Below are 18,049 nucleotides of genomic sequence, written 5' to 3'. Positions count from 1 at the left end.
AATGAACCCTGCATCAAGCAATATTTTAACCTCGGTGGCAATCGCCTGGCTTCTTTCTTCACCATGGTTCTATTTCTTTTGTCGGACCGGCTTTTTTTTCGTATCCACAGCTAGTTTATGTACTGCCAAGTCTGGACTGATACCTGGCATCTCATGTACCTCAAATGCAAAGATATCCTTGAATTCCTTCAAGAGTTGGTAAGATCATCACCCAGCACTGTAAGAGCAGTCGTCCCAACTTTGACTGTTCGGTCAGGACATGAGTCGTCCATGACGACATCCGTATGCTAACTAGCCGGTTGAGGGCGGAATTCGTCTAACCGCTCCTCTGCCAGTGATTGCTATCGTTTTTCTTTTCTCTCTGCCCCCTGTTGGGCAGCCTTTATTTTCTTGTCGCCTGCTACTTGGGCAGGCGCATCCACCTTGATTTGCTCAAGGTTCATTTTCTCTCCACTTGGGCTAGTAGTCGCCATAGTGGGTTTAATATCCGAGAGGTAACACTCTCGCGCAATCTTCTGATCTCCCCTTAGGGAGCCGACTGTTCCATCATCCTTCTCAAACTTGAGCAGCATAAGAGAAGGATGGGTAGATCCACTCGTCCCACTGGGTGGACGACGCTTCCTCCAAACCCCACTAAAGGGTGAGATACCGGATGTATGCAGTCAGGTTTGTACTTGAGCTTTGCCAAGCACTTGTTTCTGATAAGCTCAGAGGAACTTCCAGTATCTATGAGGATCTAGCCAACCCTTTGGTTGGCCACTTCACATTCAATGACAATGGGGTCGTCATGCGGCCCCTTAACACCTCCCAGGTCCTCCTTTGTGATAACAATTTCAGGGAATGTACTCTTGATGGTCCGTCCTTGATTGACGGATTTAACATCCAACCGCCTGATGTTATCTTTGTTGCCCCTGATTGTGGGGCCGCCTCCTGCGAAGCCGCCTGCTATGGTATAGATGACGGGGTCATCAGTATCAGAACTGTGAGCCGACCGGTGATTCTTCATGGCCGACTGCTTTTATTTGGGGGGAGCATTCCCTTTAAACTTCTTGACATATGAATCAAGATCGCCTTTTTCTGCCAGGTGGTCGAAGAAACGCATGAGGCTTATACATTCATTGGTTTCATGACCAATGTCTTCATGGAAATTACAGAATTTGTTTTGGTTCCGATTACTCGCAGAACCTTTCATGGGGGCCGGCTTCACAACTGAGATCCGACCCTTGATTTCATTGAAGATAGCTTGGCGATCCTTGTTGAACGCATACTTAGGAGAGTATGGTTTGTATTCTTTCTTCTTTTTCTGAGACGGCTGGTCAGAGGAGTCGGCCGCCCAGACTTCTTTTCTCTTTTTCTCATCTTTATTTGCCGACAGCATTGATCGGCTTTCTTTCTTGTCATACCTTCTTCCATCCGACTGCTTCCCAGTATTACATAGGTCAGTCGCCTGTATGTTGGCTTCAGCCTCAATTAAGGCTTCTTGAAAGGTAGTAAACCTCTTCCGGAGCAGGTCAAATTTGAAGGTCGACCCATCCTTGAGACATCTGAAAAAATCAGTGTAGGCTACCTCATCCGGCAGCCCTTGTATCTGAATCCTCATCAAGTTGAACCGCTTGATGTAGGAACGGAGGCCTTCCTTCTCTCCCTGCTGTATGGTCCCTAAATCAAGGGTTGTCTTTTTAGCAGGGATATTCATGGCAAAATTGGAGGTGAACAGGTAAGCAAGGGTCTTGAAATTATTCACACAACCAGTCGGCAGGTTGCCGAACCATTGTTGAGCAATTCCCTTTAGAGTGGCTGGGAAGCACTTTCACCATGTGGGGTCATCCAACCCTTGGAGGTACATAAGGTTGATGAACGCCATCAGATGGTCTTCTAGATTCGTAGTGCCATCATAGGCGCCTACTAATACGTTCTTCACTTTGGCCGGCTGGGCGGCCTCAATTATTTCCTAGGAGAAGGCGGACGTTTCTTGCCGCCTGTCCTCCAAACAGAGTAGGCTCCATGAAATATTGAGGTTGCGACACGCATGGCTTGGGTTGCTCATGCGGTGCCGACTGATTTTTATGGGATCCGGACCGACGGGAGATGCCGCCTGTCTGGCTCTCATTATTTGATTGTGAATACCTCATGGAGGTATTGTGCAGACTGTCTTGAAAATCGGAACTAGAGGTCAACTCTGTCAGTCGGTCACTCTTATTCTACTCTAGCAACAATCGAGCATCAGAGTACAATTTCTTTGACCCATCTGCTTGAACATGACGAATAGGCTTTCTCTTCCCTGGTGAGGGAAAGCGGTACTTCATTAGATCTATCACTGGCGAATTCCACTTTCTAGACTTAAGGTAAGGACTCGCCTCCCACTTCCTAGACTTATGATCAAGTTTAAGAGGGATGACGGGTCAGTGGGTTCCCTGAACAAGGATCAAAAGACGGCTAGGGAGTGGTACCTCTCAGCGTCAAGCCGACCGTGTCAGCAGCCGGCCAAAACGAGGAGCCCATTGACCTTGATGACTTTAAGGAAGCCGCGCCTGCTCCTAGAGCAACCGGCATAAAGAGAAAGGCGGACCACCTGGTGGCCGTAAAAAAAGAGAAGGAATAGCAATCACTGATCGGGGAACGATCAAAGGATCTTCGTCCCCAGCCGACTAGTGATAGTATTGATATTATTCTCGACGAAAACCGTCCGGAAAGAACCGTAAAAGTGGGGAAGGTTTCTTTTGCAAAGTTGGGTGCAGACTTGCACCAACTGTTGAAGGAATTCAAAGACATATTTTCCTTTGAAGTGGAAGAGATGCCAAGCGTCAACCCGGATCTTGCTGTCCACAAACTTGCCATGGATTTATAAAAGAAGCCGGTTAGGCAAAAGAAGAGGAACCATGGCAAGGAGAGATCTCAACCTCATTGTCAGTATCCTGGTTCGTCTGAACCAGGGGGTCGTCCATGGGACGATTGTCACTTAGGGTCGGTACAGACTGTGATTCCATCTCAAAAGTACTCTCCCCACAGACGGCGCCAAAATGTTTCGGGGTTTTCTGATGTCCTGCGGGAGAGTTACAATTCCGGGACTGGTATCTTGCGCCTGTACCTGCAAAACAACGGAGACTCCTTGTGGTGGGAGTTCCGCCTCCAATGATCAAGTTAGTACTTGTTTGAGGAGTGAATAATGCGGAAAAGTAAAGGTTGGAAGATCAGGTTCCCCTAGGCGAGGAGTGATCTAGGTGTTTAAGTTCTCTAGGTGAGTGTAATTAATTGCTGAACCCCTTTTAATGAGGATTAATGAGGGTATTTATATGCCTTGGGAAGCATGCATGTCCTAGGTTTACGTCACCCTAGGGATGATTGGGCTTCTTCCGAAGACTGGACCTAGGTGGCCGTTTTGCCCTTTTGGCATAGGGGAGGCCATGTGGCGTGACACAACTGGTCCATGGTGGACCGATCAATGCATGACACGTGGCAAGTTCCATGTGGCGGACACATGGCAGGGCTTGAATGGTCCATTTGTCAGATGATGACTGGTTAGGGAAAAATCCCCTAATTAATACGCATGTGTAAGGCAGCAGGGGCAAGGAAAGTTGACGCCTGCTTCAATTCTCAACTGATCGTTACTCAGTACCACGGTAACTATAAGGCCACCCATCCGACGATGATAAAGTATCTGCAGGCGGTTAAAGATGAGGTCGTGACTCTTAACGAATTTCATCTAAGTCAGTGCCCAGGTCAGAGAACAATCAGGCTGATGCCTTGTCCAAACTGGCGTCATCCGCCACTTGTGATACGCCTAGGTCACTCTTTTGGGAAGTCGTGAAAAAAAGAAGTATTAAGCATGATCCCGTTGGAGTTCTTGACCGAATCTCTACTTGGATAGACCCCATCTGGGATTATTTGGTAGACGGCACCTTGTCGGATGCCCCTTCGGAAGCGGCAACATTAAGAGCTTTGAGCTTCAAGATCTATAAGGGGGAGCTCTTCTAAAAGGGCTACCTCCAGCCGTTGCTGAAGTGTGTTACCCCAGAAAGGGGCAAAGAGGTTCTAGAGGATCTGCAGTCGGGATTTTGTGCATCACATATAGGTGGCAGAACTCTAGCAAAAAGGGCCAAACGACAGGGTTACTTTTGGCCTACTCTTGAGGCAGACGCCATGGAAATTTTGAAAAAGTGTGACAAGTGCCATAGATTTAGCCGGCTCATATACCGTCCGGCCATAGACTTGACGGCTATCTACAGGTTGGTTCCATTTGCAAATAGAGTATATCTACAGCCGGCTCATCTCCTTCATTTGGAGAAACATCATCACCCGGTTCGGGGTTCCTATGTCTATGGTCTTTGACAATGGCCCTTAGTTTGAAACGACTACCCTCAAGAGCTGGTTGGGAGATCAAGGGATCTCACATTGCTTTGCATCCGTTGGCCACCCCCAAGCAGACGGCCAAGTTGAAGCCCTCAACAAGCTCATCTCAGACGGCATTAAGAAGAAAATTGAAAGGGCCGGAGGTCTATGGGCAGATGAGTTGCCTCACGGCTTATGGACCATCAGAACAACTGAAAAAGGGGCAACCGGTGAAACCCTGTTTCTCATTACATACGACACTAAAGCCGTCCTGCCAATTGAACTTTATGAGCCAACACTCCGAGTCATGCTCTATGATGAAGAGGCTAATTGGGAGGCCATGCGTCTTGCATTGGACTCACTCCCGGAGCGCAAGGGCAATGTCGTCTTGCGTCATAAGATATACCATCTTAGAATGACGAGGGCCTACAACAAAAGAGTACACAAACGGCCCCTCAAAATGGGGGACTTTGTGCTTCGAAAAATGGAGGCAATCAGCACAACGAATGAGCAAGGGAAGCTAACCCTAATTGGGAGGGTCCCTACCGGATTTTAAAAGAAGTTAGAGGCGGAACATGCCGCTTGGAAACACCAGACGGTAGGCAGCTAGCCAGAACCTAAAATGTATACAACTTGAAAAAGTACTACTTCTAAGGATTGTAATTATTTTGTAAATAGAGTATATTAATGAAAGAGTAATTTATTATTAATTATCTTTTGTAAAAGTCCCATCTGTGCAATGCACAACCGGGCAACTACCAAGTCCCATCTGTGCAGCAAACAACCGGGCACCTATTTGCTCTAATTGAGTAGAACGCTAAGTACCGAACTTAGTTATTCAAAAGGCCAATGGCCAACATGTTTTAAACCGCCTGCTCCAACATGAGCAGGCATCCAGCGACGCCCTAGGGTGAATTCATCGAAGAGAACATCTCACTTTCGGGTGGTACATAGTTCTACGAGTCATAAACTCAAACAACTTTAACCAATTAGGTTAAAGATAACCCATGGCCGTTCGAATGACCTTTCAAAATCAAGACACACCCGGTTATTGACCCAAGGTAATACAGACGGTGAAATAAATCTTGATCTGCAGCCGGCATTTTCCAAAAAGCACTATAGCTGGCTCCGGCTTCCACAAACAAGGTCAAAACCTTGTTGAAATCAAGATACACCCGGTTATTTCCCCAAGGCAATACAGGCGGTGAATTCAATCTTGGTCTGCAGTCGGTTTTTGCCAAAAAGCACTACAGCCGGCTACAATTTCCATAATAAAGGTCAAATCCGCAATTGTTTATCATGACGTCCGGCCAAAAGGGTAATCCGCAGCCGGTTAAACGAGTATCCTAGGTTGTGTTTAGCCGGCACAACCGGCAGATACAACTTACAAATAATTATGTTTTGTAAACGGTCAAGGACAACCTATTTATTCATCCGAATGCTTATATGGACGGTTGCTTGCTTAAAGTTGGATTAACTACATGCAAATAACCATCCTAGGGCAGACAGAGCCAGGGCATCCGACATACCTCATGTACTTATTCAAATTACAACAAAGATTTCATTCCAGGCAAAATTGCAAAAAATTGAAGCAAAATATCAAAGCAAAGCCGACTCAGTCGGCATATATATATATAAATAATAGCAAATGTCAGTCAGACCCTTGTTCGGGGAAAAAGGTACAAAAGTACACGGCACGCAGGCCGGATGAAAGAAGGAGTAAAAAATAATAAGCTACTGCTGCTGTTGTTGTTGTTCCGACGGTTGGTCCTGACTTGCAAGAGGGGCTTCTTGAGTTTGCTGGGTTTGGGCTTTTCTAGCCTCACCCGGCACATTCTCTTTCGCGTGCTCCTCCTCGATGCCGGCCCACTCTTTGAAGGGCGCTGGCTTCTCCGTCCCGAGAACTTGAGCGTCAAATACCTCGGTAGCGTATTATTACCTCAAGTCGAAGAAAGCATAGTCGATGTCCAGGTGGATCATGGACCATGTCATCTTCATGCGCGCTTCGCAATCGTGCTCGTTCTCGGTAACCAACCGGTTCTGCTCAGCCGACAGCTGGTCCAAGTGCTGCTTCTTGGTCTTAACCAGCTCTTCCTTCAGCCAGGTTACCTCAATCCTCAGACCGGTGTTCTCCTTGTTAGCCTCCCCCAAGGCCTTGACGTCAGCCTTGAGTTGGTCAACTTAGAGTTCCTAATTGGCAGCATTTTTGTTGGTTGTCTCAGCAGCAGCCGTGAGCTCCCGGATGAGTTCCTCCTATTTCATCTCCCAGGCTTTAGTTTGGATTTCAAGCATAAGGGAGTTATATTGACAGACATCTATTAATTCGGTTGCCCGTCTCGGGGCATCCCTTACCTCCTCTTGCTTCTTCCGTAAGGGGGCTTTCATCCCGTCAACCCTTAACATCACCTGTAGAGTCGGCCGGAAAAGAATTTAGTCTTTCAGTTATATAACAACCCGCAATTAGTAAAATTGCACAAAAGTACCCCAACTGGTATATTACCTCAGTCAGCAGTGAGTTGATGCGATCAATGTTGACTTGGTTGATACCCGGTACCACCTCCTTCTCGGACCGGGTGAGGGTCCTCAGCATTCTCTTGGCATAATTTTTCATATACAGCCAACGAGAAGAGGCATCTGCATCATGAGATATATTTGTTAAGTGTTGGGCATAAGCAGCGCATATATTCAGCCGGCTTCCTGAAGAATCCCCTGATTGAGAAGCTTGGGAGTTGACTCGAACAGCCCCACGCGGCCGGGGGGGGTCTAAGGTGAGATTTGTACCTTAGTTTTCAGGCTGAGGGGTGATACCACCCCTAGCCGCATTTGAGTCGGATGCTACAGCAAGCACTCGGCTAGAGGGAACCTTAAGCTCCCTAGCTCCGGCTTTAGCCGGTCTTGAGCTCAAACCCAGACTTTGCAGACTTTTGCTTGCGGTTGTGGGTCTATCAGGAGCCGGTGGTCTTCCGGTTGAGGTAGGTGCGGGGCCACCCGGGACCCTTCTCCTTTGATAGGATGGTTGAGCAGGCGCCTCATCCGGCCTTTTCAGCATTTGCCTTAAAGATCGAGGGACGTTCTGCCTCCCCGTCTGCAAAAGAAAACCAAGCAACCAGTTGGTATCAAGATGGGTTGCAAGGCATACAAGTGGTAAAAAGGTCAACCGGTGCTTACCCTATCGCCTTTGGCCGCCAGTTGAGCTTTCTTTTTCTCGAGCTGCTCCTTTCTGATTTCAGCGGCTGACTTAGCATCATCTCGAGTCCTTTCTCTACAAATATAAAAAAAAAATTTAGAGATCATTCAAACACCATACAGGCGGCATAATACGCCGGTTAAGTAATAAACCTAAGTTTGTTCCAAAAGGTGCTAAGATCACAGGCGGAAAGGAACGCCTCGTCCTTGAACCAGTCCGGGTGAGAGACCTAGAACTTAGGGACAATAACTTGTGTCCCATCATCCTGTGGCAGGGTTGTCTTCTTAAAATGGCCCTGGTCCATTATCTTATCCCAAGACCTCCCCGGTATCTTGGGAGGGCGCATTTCTTTCCCAATAGAGTCGGGTTCTTATTGTACCGGCGCAGCCGGTGGTTCACAGCCGGAGAAGGAGATGAGACCATATAGAATTTGCTCTTCCAGCTATTCCATTTAGATGGCTTCTCCAATGTCATCATGTACTCCGGAAGCGTGGTCAATGTGCGCAAACGCCTCCTAGCTAGGCGTCACGTCCTGCATCTCGCAGGCGGCTATGTACCCCAAAATGTTCACCTAAGAGTTGGGTGTGAGCTCCCAGACGCCAAGGTCGTACCCTTTTAGAATGGCTTTTAGAATGGAGAGGGAACTAGAGGCCGGCTTTGAATGCCGCCTCATAGCAGCCGAAGTAATTGTCAGCGTGATCCAAGTTATCATCCCAGACGACGGATGCATCAACCGGCGGCACAATTACCTCTCATCCGGCCCCTACCGGACGCTTCTCTTAAAATACCGGGAGGGTCCCATTTAAATTCACAACATCCCGGGCGCTCATATGCGCCTCTTTTGGGTTATTTGCTGAAGGCCAGTGATATGCCTCCTCATCCTCTTGAGGGGATCCGGCTCCATTGTCGATTCTGTGGAGCCAAATTGTTGGACGGTTTCTTCACCATCTGAGCTTCTAGACTCTTCAAGAATCTCATCTCAAGGCGTGCTAGGTAGGTACGCCCGGTTGATCATAAGGAGCATTATCAACCGGAGTTCCGGCTAAATCATCGGACTGGTATTCGGGATCAACAATCATTTTTCTTGTCCGAGCCATTCTGTACTGCACATGAACATAGATGGTCAGATTCGTAGAAGAATACGGGTGGTCTAAACACCCCCAAACGGCATCCCCAGTCCTAGACTTAGCTGTATTCGGTGAACGGTTGACAACTGCCCTAGGCTGTGCCGTGTGTGTATTGGGTGAGTCCATTATTCTCTCACGAACTATACAGCCGAGAAAAGCTCAAACAAGCTGCAAGGGGCAGAGACGATACCTTGAAGTAGTAAAAAAGCTTGATAGCAGACGGATGTTTGAGTTGTTGCTTGTAGATACCCCAGGCGGTACCTCTTTGAAGAGTACCTGAAGTTTGTAGAAGACTGGACCGTTTTCCCAAAATGTGGCTTGAAGATGCCACAGGCAGAAGAGTCCAGTTGTGTATGTTTTTGAAGCTGAAATAAAAATCAAACAGTCAGACGTATTCAAAGAAAATCACTCAAAGATACCGCAGGCGGATGTTGGTCAGGCGTTTTTAAAGAATATTGCTTGAAGATACCCAAAACGATATAAGACTGGCTGAGGGTCTATAGAATGCAGTTTTTGAAAATTGCTGAAAGATGCCACAGGTGGTATAAGACCAGCTGTGGGCCTATGGCACGCAATTTATGAAGAAAGTTGCTCAAAATTGGCCCAGACGGCATAAGCCGACGTGGGTCTATTAAATGTAACTCTTGAAGAAAATTGCTCAAAGATGCCCCAGGCGGCATAAGACCGGCTGTGGGCCTATGGAATGCCCCAAACGGTGTAAGACCGGCTGTGGTTCTATTGAAATCAAGAAGAGGAAATTAACTAAGTCTGACAGTACCTTAGTGAGTTGATCCAAGAAGCACTCAACAGGTGTTCGGATGCGTCTGAAAGGAAGAAACTGGTTGCACAAAAGAGCAGCCGGTGTCAGAGCTTTTTTCTCTCAAGTAATTCTTTGTGAAAATTAGCAAAGTAACAAATGAGGAGGGAGTCTCCAATTTATAATAAGGGGCACAAGGCGAACCATCACCTCCCCCTCCAATTCAAATTCGAAATTCGAATTGAAAAAAAAACATTAAAAAAAAATGAAGGGAAGGAGACGAACTGTCACCTTCCCAGAATGTGACACGTGTCATAGGTGCCACATGGCAAGCCATGTCACACCTGTGAGAGGCAAATGTTTGGGGTAAAAAACCCTATGCCACGTGGCCCAATAGCAAGCTGACACGTGGCAACCCTTGAAAGGCCCTATGGGATCCAATCGGATGCTGACACGTGGCATTGTAACCATAATGGGGAAGTAGATCTTCATCTGCTATAAATAGAAGAAACTCCTTATTTATTGCACATTCAGAAATCGATTGAAAATACAAACACAAAAACCGAGCAATATTAATTGCGGAATCTCTCTGAATCAGAGAGAAAAATCCATTTACCTTTCGCACTTTTATACTTCCGGAGACGTACTAACTTGATCGTCGGAGGAAGAACTCCACCCAACCGGAGTTTCGTGGTTTTTGCAGGTACAGACGGTCGGCGCGCATTCCCAGAATTGTAACTCTCTTGAAGGACTCCAAAAACCCCAAAACTAGTATGTCCCTCATGAAATTGTGACACTATGAATTTGTTATCATCACAATGCTTTATGACAATATGTGCCTTGCACTCAACACGAGTAACGAGTCTCTTCCTTTTGATTGAAGCTTTTTCTTCATTGCTTTCTCCTTCCTTATTATTTGAATCTTTTTCAACAGTAGCCTTTCTTTTGTTTTTGTATCCTTCCTTATTGCATAAGATATACTGTGATTTCAATACTTTTCTTCTTCTTTGTCATTTAGTTGTAGACTTTCTTGTGTTGAATCCAGCAGCAAATGCGTAATTTTTATAAAATTCAACGCCCTCTTCAAGATTATTAAACTTCATCCTTATATCTGGTTTCAACTCATTGTGGCATATATGAAAGCCATTCTTTTGTTCCTCTAGGAGTGAACAAAGGTGCTACCAGTAGGCGAAAAATGTAAATTCGCACCGGTTTAAAACCACCCTTGTGCACCGGTTTTGAACCAGTTGAATTGAGCGATGCTAAAAAGAAAACCTTTTCGTAGCGGTTCAATACCGGTGCGGAAAACTAACTTTTTGCACCGGTTCAATTCAAAATCGGTGCGAAGAGTTCCCAAAAAATATAAAAAAAAAATGTTTTTGGCACCGATTAATTGGTGCCAAAAATGCTCAACAAAAAATTATGAATTAAGATACAACGAACAATAAAAAAAATTATGCCTTACTAAAATAAAAACAAAAATTTGGAGTTTTCCACTTACAAATCAACACATAATTAACAACAAAACACCAGAATCGTACTATACATTCATCCAAATAAATTGTTATTTTACAATATATAAAAAAAATAAAAAATACTGCAACAATGAACAACGAAACACCAAATACATCTTCAATCCTTTTTTATGTGCAATCGTGTTTTTAGCAAAAATTATCACCATACTCGCATCTAATGAAATTATCATCATATACAACCTGCATCAATTAAAACACTAAAATTAATAAAACCCAGAAGATCTAGTAATTGTAATCCACAGAACAAAGACAAATCAAATATCAAATATTTCAAAATCGAAAAAATCCAGAAAGTTTGAATCCTGAAAAACCCTAAAAAACCCAAAAATTTCGAATTTAGAAAAACTTAGAAATTTTGAACTCAAAATCAAGAACCCAAAAATTTCGAACAAATAAAAATTCAAAAATTTTAAACTTTCCCAGAAAAATTTAGAACATAGAAATATAAGAACCTAAAAATTTCAAATTCGAAAAAATCCAAAAAGTTTGAACTCAGAGAAACCCAAAAAAAAACCCAAAAATTTCGAATTCAGAAAAACTTAAAAATTATGAATCAGGAATCCAGAACCCAAAAATTTCGAACAAAGAAAAATTCAACAATTTTGAACTTAGAAAAATTTAGAACCCAGATAAAACTAAAAACCTAAAAATTTGGAACCCGGATAAACCCAGAAGAAATAAAACAAACATAGAACCCATAACCCATAAATTTCTTCAACTAAACCTAAAATCTCATAACCCAGATCCCAGAACCCTGAACCCAAAAATTTCTTCAACTAAACCCCAAAACCCAAAAATTAGAAATTTCGAACAAATTACATCAATTATACCCAAAAAATTCAACAAATTACATCAATTGAACCAAAACGAAAACCTAAAGAGCCCTAAAACCCTAACCTCAAATTTGACGGGTGATGCTTGCATGTTCGAATAATCAACGGCGGCGGCAAAAATTGTTTTGCTTGGTTTTGAAAATTAAACTACGGAATCTAAAATGAGGAAGAAGATAAGAGAACAACGAGAAAAACGAAAGCTTAGAGAGAAGGAGAGAAGAACGAGAGCTTAGAGAGAAGGAAAGAAGAACGAGAGATGAAAGAGAAGGAGAAAAGAACGAGAGATTAGAGAGGAGAGAAGAAATAGAGAGGCGGATGAGAAATAGAAGGGCTGAGGGAGTATAAAGGGTTTAGATAATTTACGGTGAACCGGTGCCTTTTCTGTTTTTTTTTTCTTTTTTAATTCACACCGGTTCAAACCGGTGCGTAAAATACAAATTCGCACTGGTTTGGTTGGAGTAACTACTATTTTAGGAGTAGTTGGCTTATTTGTGATGGTACTAGAATGACTGTCAAGTTGTTCATTGTTCCTCATCATTACTGTCATTAAACATAATAGAAATAACAAGTCATTAACAATTCCACAAAATAGTAACAAGTGAATATGCACCCCCTTAAACACACTTACACACAGACTCTCAATAATTAGAACTGAAATCAGATTCTTAAATAAGAATGTACACTGCCAGAAGAAAACACACACACTTATACATACACTCTTACACTCTCTCTCTCTCTCTCACATGCACACACACACACAATAATTTCACAATCTAAAATTAGAACTGAAATCAGAATTGCAAGCAGAAAGATGAGGGGGCAGGGGGGATAGGTTTGTGTAGGGAAGTGGAAGAAGGGAGTGTGGTTGGTGTGGAGGAAACAGACCAAGAAGAAGGGGGTGGGGCTTGTGCACAGGCAAGTAGACCAAACAACTCAACGCTCATTTGTGAAATTGGCAAATAATTAAATGCTAATTATTTGATCTTTTGTGAAATGAGCAAATAATTGAATGCTAATTTGTTAAATGAGCAAATAACTCAATGCTCATTTGTGAAATTGGCAACTAAGTATTTGCTCATTTGACAAATGAGAAACTAATAATTTGCTCATTTGACATTTGAGCAAATAACTATTTGCTCATTTTCTAAATGAGCCTATATATGATATTACTTGTCAAATTAACACAGTACAACGCAACAACATCAAGCATAAAGCATATCTATAGAACCAAATTTACATCGAATGATTAATTTTATATAAAAAGTCAATTATAGACCAGGCAGATGTAGGAGAAATTGATTTTTGATACTGTTGTATCTGCAATTAATCATGAATGCTCCTTCCAAGCTTGTAAGTCAATAACTTAGCTTAACTTAATTTGTTTGGAGGTCACTTCAAAAGTGGAACACTCAAGCAGTATCTTATACTTTTTAAGATAAGTTGCTAAGTTTAACTACGATAACGTGAACTCTTAGGTTAAATTGGAATCTCAAATTCCTTTTCTTTATTCCTTGTTTCCTATATTTCTTATCATACATCATCTCGTAACTTTTAAGAACCATTTCTTTAAGTGTTTTGACTTTTTACACTTTGGTAGGCATAATTGAGCATCTAATACGCCCTAAAACAACGTTCCATCTTTTCCTTTAATTCGTACTTGAATTACTATATCAATGAGTCCTACTCATTAGTGTATGAAGCGAAAAGATATGTTGGTTGTCATCTATTGACAATTTGAGTTGTTCAACTCAATACTTCATGTTTATTAAATCTACCTAGTATTTTGAATACATGATGTCCAACCGTCCTTTCGGACTAAGTCATAAAAGTCATTTATGTGAAGTTGTATTTTAGAAATGCCTTTTCTTTCCTTGAGAACCATTCTCAAAAGATTTCCTTTTACCAATATTTGGAAACATTATTATTTGATTTAGGATACTACAAATATAAGTGCAAAGTATAACCATTTATCAAGATAATAACATAATAATTTTGAAATTTAAAGCATACATGCAAACTTTCAGTCTTATTAAGCGTTTTATCCACATATTTAAAATTTGTCCTAACTAGGAGAGAATAAAACGATTTCAAGATCCCAAAAATCAAAAAGTGATTAAGCATGCTTTGGCTTGTCTTAAAACTTAATATTTTAAGGTAATCTAATTACTAATAGCTCTAAGCTACTCTTAGTTCAATAAAACATCACATCTAATGCTTTCTTGACGTTTATCTCCATCGCACGACGTCTAAGGACTCCTTACTGATATCGTTGAGTTTAACCAAAACTAACGTGTATATGATGCCTTGTTGTGGCAAGCGTACCAACATACCTTACCTCCCTAGGAAAGTAGTAATGCCTTGCTTTGGCATACCTTACCTCCCTAGGCGTGTTAGATGCATGTTTAGGAATGACAAATTTAACTCAATATTCTTTAGGACTTAGGGTTTCTATGTTAGTTAATTTAAGTGAACTAAACTAATTGTTCAACATTCGAAATCCTAAACATGCATCTAACATCGCAATTTTATATATATAGGCAATATTTATACAGGGCATAAATAAAAATGCATTTTGGCAACTAACATGACCCCTTGAAACTTGAGTCTTCAAATCTTCAAGGGCCTTCGTTGCATATTCTTGGCTTCGTCTTCTTAGAAACGTTATCTTCGAGACATCACCACCAGTAATGCAACTACTAGAAAAGGTAGAACTAATCTAAATAATTTAAGTACAAAAATACTTAACGGCACGCAGTCCGTATTTAGATTTATAAAAATACAAATCGGAACACACTCTGTATTTACTACCCTAGTCTGGCCCCATTAGTTGCCATTTTGTAAAACCTATGATAGAATATTCATTCCAATAATCCATTCACTAACGTGAATGACCCATGTATTTTACAAAGAAAAACACGCTCCAACTAGTAACTAATTTAGGTGGTTAATCCTATTAACACGCCTAATTAAAACTAGTCAAAGTTGTTAACCGATTATGTGATTAAACGCAATAAAATTAGCTCAAACAATTAATGAAGCTCCCACTAAATTCCGCATCCAATTTAATTAAAATTAATCCAATTAATTTAATTAAGACAATTTACCCAAATTTAGCCAAAATTATTTTGCAAGTGCCGGGAAAAACAAAGGCTTGGCCTCGTATTAATTAAAATAATTAAATAAATAATTAAAAACGTCAAAAATCGCAAAACGCATAGACCTATGATGCTCGAGTTCCTTGCACCAAGCAACGAGGCTTAGTTTGCTAGGCACCGAGCCACGACTGCCTTGGGTGGCTACTGCCCCCGCACAGCCACTTGCTGCGCCAAGCACCTTCATGTGGCAAACAACAACGCACCAAGTGCATTATTCTGGACACACCAACATGCTTGCATGGACGCAAGTGAGGGCCTTAAAGGCCTGCTGCTGTGCGAGCTCGTCCTGGCCGCAACCGCACATTGCAGCCCACGCAAGCCTCCCGCACCAAGCGCACTAGCAGCGCACCATCGCAGGTGCTGCTCGCACACACCACACGCACAAGCAGCTCGCACTCCTCAACAGCCACATGTGGGCTGTGCAAGCAGCCCAGCTGACCGAGGGTAGTGCTCGTGGCTTTGTGCCTCGATTTGCATGCTTGTGCCTCAGGATTTTATCCCAATTTTTTGTGTGACATAAAATTAATTCTAAATAATTTTTAAAACCAATATTGAGTAAAAATGAAAATAAAACAAGTCCAACTTAAATAAATTCAATTTTTAGTGCACAAACAAAAATTAATTCAAGAATTATTCTTTAAATTATTGTTGACTCAACTTGATGCTACAAAAATTAAGGGCTATTCTCACAATTAATTTAACAAAACATAAATTAATAATGAGATTTGACAAAATAAAAGGAGATGGAAAAATAAACACAATCATCCAATGAAAAATTTTCCAACACTAAATTGTGTAAACTTGAAAAATTACATCCTTCCAATATGAAGAGTAATCAAATTTCAATCACAAGTTTTGAACTTTTAAGACTTTAAACAACTTAAAAATGATTAATATCAAAAATTAGTTCAACATGGAATTTAGAAAGTTAAGTTCCAACCAAATAAGCAATTAATTTGCAAAAATGTTAAATTGCAAGTTTATGTGAAAAGTGAACTCACCAAATTAAGCACCAAATATGACTTCATAAATATGCTAAATAAGGGTTATTATTGCAGCAGATTAATGGTGTAACCATACACATAATCTAAGATAAACATGCCATAATTAATCAAGGTTTAAAGATTTAAAAAATTTCGTTAAAAACGAAAAAAACCCCTCGAAAAACATATTTCTGGGTGGATTTTGGCTTCTGGAGCACCCACATAGTGAAACACAAACAAATTAGAACGTCGATTCCACCCAAATTTCACTAGTTTTGGGTCAAAATCAGGGTTTTTAGCCAAAATTAGCATAAACACGAGATTAAATTAATTAAAAACGAGCTTCTAATCTAATTAGAAAGCAAAACCAGAAATTTAAATCCATTTAAATCACCTTTATTAATTATTAGTTACAATTATTAAATGCACGCTGCTTTGATACCGCTGTTGGGTTTTGTGATGTCCAACACCACGCGGAAGGAAACCCGCCTAAAACCCGCACAAAAATTAAAGTAACTTAGCATGTATAAAAACCTTAATCATATGATTATTAAGAAAAGAGAGAAAGAATCATTACCCTTGTGACGTGCTTCGCTCTAACTTAAAGCTCGGACTTGAAAGCGTAGAGTTCCGCAAATGCGCGAACCTCCAACGGCTAATACCCTCGCTACCGAACTGAACCGACCCTTACCCCGAAGCTTAGTCGGGGCTAGACCAAAAATTACTTAGAGTATTAGAACAAAGGTTTTCTCTCTTTGGAGATCCCTTCAAGTTCACCAACTCAAGTGTTCTTTCCCAATGCCAAATGATTGGTATTTATAACGAAAGGAGCCCTGGAAATCCCATCTCCCATCAATGTGGGAGAGTTGGTAAAAGGAAAAATACAACTTAATTTAATTTCTAAAATGAAATTAAATGCCAAACGAATCACCAAACAATAAGTGGTAAGAGGAGAGCAAGGGGTTAGGTGAGGACCACAAGTAGGGGGACAACCTTCCCTTGCACCACAAGGAAACCCACAAAACCAAGTTCCCTCAAGGCACCAATCGCAACGCGCCAGCTGGCGCCCAACCTTAAGCACCAAGGCATGCCTTACTGGCAGCCTAGTGCTCGGCTGGGCCTTCCAGCCAGCCCACAAGCACGCACGCACAACCAGCAAGCCTAGCACGCAATACGAGCTGGTGTTGCTGCCGCTGGGTTGCTTGCGCTAGCTGAACCAAGCTAGCTTCAGCGACCATACGCGAGGCCCACCGAGCATTTGCTTGATGCTAGCCTTGCGGTAGTACGAGGATAGTTGCTGGCTTGCCTAGAGAGCACGGCCAGCCATGCTGGCCTTGTGATGCGCACAAGGCATGCTCGCCCATGCTAGGCATGATGTGCTTGCGACAATGGCCTTGGCTAGCCATCCTAGCCCTCGATTGGCTAGGCCAATTTGAGGCTTGGATTTTCCCGTGCAATGACTTGTTCTTTGGTCGATTTTTCTGTCTCGTCGATTCCTAAATTTGACTTGACTTATGACGTTCGGCTTCGACGCTCTTAGCTCGGAAAATCCGACGACTTTGTTCGTAAATAATCCATTAACTCATTTAATCCTTCAGATTAATTCGTCGTTTCGAATCCGTTACAAGATTGGGTTTGTCCCGAAGGGTTCACTCAAGATTAAGCTGTAATATTAATTATGCATTAATATTACTGATCGGAAGCGGCCTGCAGCTAGGCATTCTGATTGCTTGACCTCACTAAATAATTAGCTTCCTAATGATTCCAAACCCTCTATCGGAATATTACACTTGTTTGAAGGACACCCTTCCTTTCACATTTGTCAGATTTTGGTGCAAGCTTATCAGACATGAGTCTCTTGACATATGCTTCACAACCCAAAATCTTAAGAAAAGACAACCGCGGAGATTTCTTCGTCCATAATTCATATGGAGTCTTTTCAATAGCTTTTAACGGAGCGCGGTTGAGTGTTAGAGCCCAAAAAGAAATAGGAAGATCAGTAAGCCCCCAAAAAGAAATAGGAAGATCAGCATGTCCCCAAAAAGAAATAGGAAGATCAGTAAGCCCCATCATGGATAGAACCATGTCTAACAGAGTTCGATTCCTCCTCTCGGACATTCTGTTCCATTGTGGAGTTATGGGA

General features: G+C 42.3%; 1 long non-coding RNA gene across 1 annotated transcript; it reads right to left on the bottom strand.

Moving 5' to 3' along the window:
- Window positions 1-11,064: 11,064 nt before the first annotated feature.
- LOC110724403 lies at window positions 11,065-12,379 on the bottom strand. Its single transcript, XR_002511976.1, has 2 exons — window positions 11,833-12,379; window positions 11,065-11,115 (listed from the first exon to the last, which is right to left on the bottom strand). It is a non-coding gene; the product is annotated as an uncharacterized LOC110724403 (long non-coding RNA).
- Window positions 12,380-18,049: the final 5,670 nt, after the last annotated feature.

The sequence above is a fragment of the Chenopodium quinoa genome, unplaced genomic scaffold, assembly GCF_001683475.1.
Source record: "Chenopodium quinoa cultivar QQ74 unplaced genomic scaffold, ASM168347v1, whole genome shotgun sequence".
NCBI lineage: Eukaryota > Viridiplantae > Streptophyta > Magnoliopsida > Caryophyllales > Amaranthaceae > Chenopodium > Chenopodium quinoa.
The sequence above is the reverse complement of the archived record's forward strand: the minus strand, read 5'-3'. Positions and strand labels throughout refer to the sequence as shown.